Source organism: Cebidichthys violaceus, unplaced genomic scaffold (genome assembly GCF_023349555.1).
Source record: "Cebidichthys violaceus isolate CVI_PGR_0920_01 unplaced genomic scaffold, fCebVio1.0.p SCAF_465, whole genome shotgun sequence".
NCBI classification, from domain to species: domain Eukaryota; kingdom Metazoa; phylum Chordata; class Actinopteri; order Perciformes; family Stichaeidae; genus Cebidichthys; species Cebidichthys violaceus.
The window spans coordinates 29,768-32,532 of record NW_027176667.1 but is presented as its reverse complement, the minus strand read 5'-3'; the positions used below and the strand labels follow the sequence as shown (position 1 = coordinate 32,532).

At 39.7% G+C, this 2,765-nt stretch overlaps 1 long non-coding RNA gene across 1 annotated transcript; it reads right to left on the bottom strand.

Moving 5' to 3' along the window:
• Positions 1-1,080: 1,080 nt before the first annotated feature.
• LOC137886888 (uncharacterized) lies at positions 1,081-1,595 on the bottom strand. The gene is made up of 3 exons (XR_011105008.1): positions 1,550-1,595; positions 1,285-1,428; positions 1,081-1,163 (listed from the first exon to the last, which is right to left on the bottom strand). It is a non-coding gene; the product is annotated as an uncharacterized lncRNA (long non-coding RNA).
• Positions 1,596-2,765: the final 1,170 nt, after the last annotated feature.

Below are 2,765 nucleotides of genomic sequence, written 5' to 3'. Positions count from 1 at the left end.
CTCAGTAAACATTGTAAACATGAGTTTATGGTCTCAATCTCTAGTTTCAAGTCTTCTTCAATACAGCATGATGTTCATTTAATAAATTATGGTCCATTTAGAGTCAAATAGACCATAAAGCAGAGTAGGCTTTAGGGCAGGGCTACCTTGTAATTGACATGTCGCTACCGCCGGAGCTGTACACGGCATCTCTACGTCACTCCTCCGCAGTCTTAATATGGTCACTTCTGTTCACTGGTTGCTCGGCCATATTCAAGGCTTTAAAACGGCAGTCCACGGACCAATGGTGACTATGTCCACTTCTTACATGCGTTGTAAATCGTATCACATGATGCCACTTAGCCAATCAAATATGTGTATTCCAATAAGCATCGCGGCTTGAATGAGATATAAACAGACGGGAGAGACTGGACAGGAGGACATTTTTCAAAAGCTTTCTGTAATGTTTTTACATTTTTTAATCTACCCTTTATTGTAGTTGAAATGAGAGAAGATCATTTATTTATTATTAGAGTATGTATTATTTATAATTCATCCAGTTCAATTTGAAATCTGACAATACATATTGTTGAGATAATATTGAATTGAACTTTCTGTATTTAATTTGACAGTCAGTGAATACAACTGCTAGAATACGTCAATATATATTGGACTAAATCATAGCGCAAGTTAGACATTATTGTGATGTTCCGGACCTTTGCATGAGGAAACTTTCTCTAAAAGGACCTCGCTGAACTTTAATTGAATACACCGTTATATACAGTCTATGATCACACCGTAGAGACCGACCTCTGGTGGCACAAGCTGCGCACCACATCAATACAGATGAATAGAAAGCGGAGCGTGTATTTATGACGGTATTGAAAATCATACCGCCGGGATTTCAAAATGGCCCACATCTATAATCAACATATGTTTTTTTGTCCAGATGATACACATCTCTGTGCGTGATGACACTATGTAGTGATTGAGCGTCTCATGCGGCCTACCAGCTCGACTGACGTTAGGCTGACAGTACTGGTCATCAGCTGGAAGGGCACTAATGCATCCACACGTGTCACCGATGATGTCATCGCAGGCGTCACGGTTAACGCAGCTGTTATATGACCAGGTGTAGCTCTCCTCACATCTGCACTGGTATGCAGCCCCAGTTAGTGAACACACTACAGCACGAGAAGGAACAGCAGCGCACAACATCAAGGTTCAATGACACGTTCACTGGTGACATAAACATATATTTTAATTTGATAAACAATGCGGCAACACAATTTAAGGATGTTTTACCTGTTGTGGTGTTAATGCTGGTAATTACAGAGGTTGTGTTGATCAGTTGAGGTAAACTGAGGTTGCTCAAAAGCGTTTGGAGGCTCGCCAGGTCAGAGGTGTTGATAACAACTTGGAATACGTAATTAGAGGAACTCAAAGAAGCTGTGAAGACATGGGACGGACATCATCAGATATTCAATCAATAGTCCACATTTCAGTGACCAGATAAGGACAGATTCAGGAGTGCTTTATCTTCTGTTGATAATATCAAAATGTGACTCACCCACTCTTTTTTCTCTGGCATGAGTGTGTGATGCTTTTGTACCCACCAATTCCTGGAGAAAAAAAATCAATGTCCTATTGATTATTATGTTTGTCGACATAAAATAATAACTGTAAATGAATACTGGCAAAACTACACACCACATTCAGATATCTCAAATCTTTAGTGACAGTTGAGTTTTGTTCCTTATTCATACCTCAAAGAATAAATTCAGAGACTCTCTGTATCCCTGATTATGCAGACTGTGGTATATAACCAGAAGAACCACCAAAAATCCCGCTGCCGTTGACAACGCCATCCCAACTAGAGAGAGAAACAAGATACCACCCTGTTTCAAACCTTGAAATGGTGTAAATTTATGTAAAACATCACACAGACAACTAATGGATATGGACGATGCCCAGGGCTGACACCTAGAGGTTCTGTGGAGGTAAGAGACTTCGGTCGGAGCAGTGGAGTGGAACATGTGCGTTGGCACAGTAGTGAGGCCATTCTATGCATTGCCTATGGATGGCGCCTCTCTGCGTAACCTCCTAGAGACAGATCACGACTATAAAAGGTCAGCGCCAACTGGCAGTCTCAGTCGGTCTGTGTACAGAGATGACATTGGGGTCCCTAGGGGAAATCAAATACTGCGGGGTTTGAAACAGTACTATTTTGGTGGGCAACAATACGGTAGAGGGGTCAAGACGTGTTGCTGGTGAAGAACAGGAGGGGTCTACAAAATGTTTGGTTCATCTTGATTGTATTTTTATACCATGTTGAGAGGGCTAATACAGTGATGAATTGATGTTGAAATGAATAAACAGACTCTGTGTACTTACAGATTTCCAACCAAGGTGATGAAGGGCTGGGAAGCGACAATACACAGCATATTTGTGAAGACATTCCTTTGTCTTTAAAATGTTACTCTTAGGATAATCCGTATGACATTAAAATACTTGTGTTTTTGATTATATTCTTTCTTTATTGTTTTTGATGTTTTGTTTTTATGCATTCATTTATTACTAGTTTGATTGGATATTCATTAATTTATTTTAATTCTAATCTAGTAGTTATACTTTGTATAAACAGGAGGGAAATGTTGGAGAAAAATTACTTTTAGAATGATCTGTTCTTATTGTTTAACATACAAGGCTCCATGAAGTCTGTGACTACTGTGTGAATTCTCTTAGTTATCCTCAGATGTTCCTCGTTTAGCAGTCACTGTGACCTT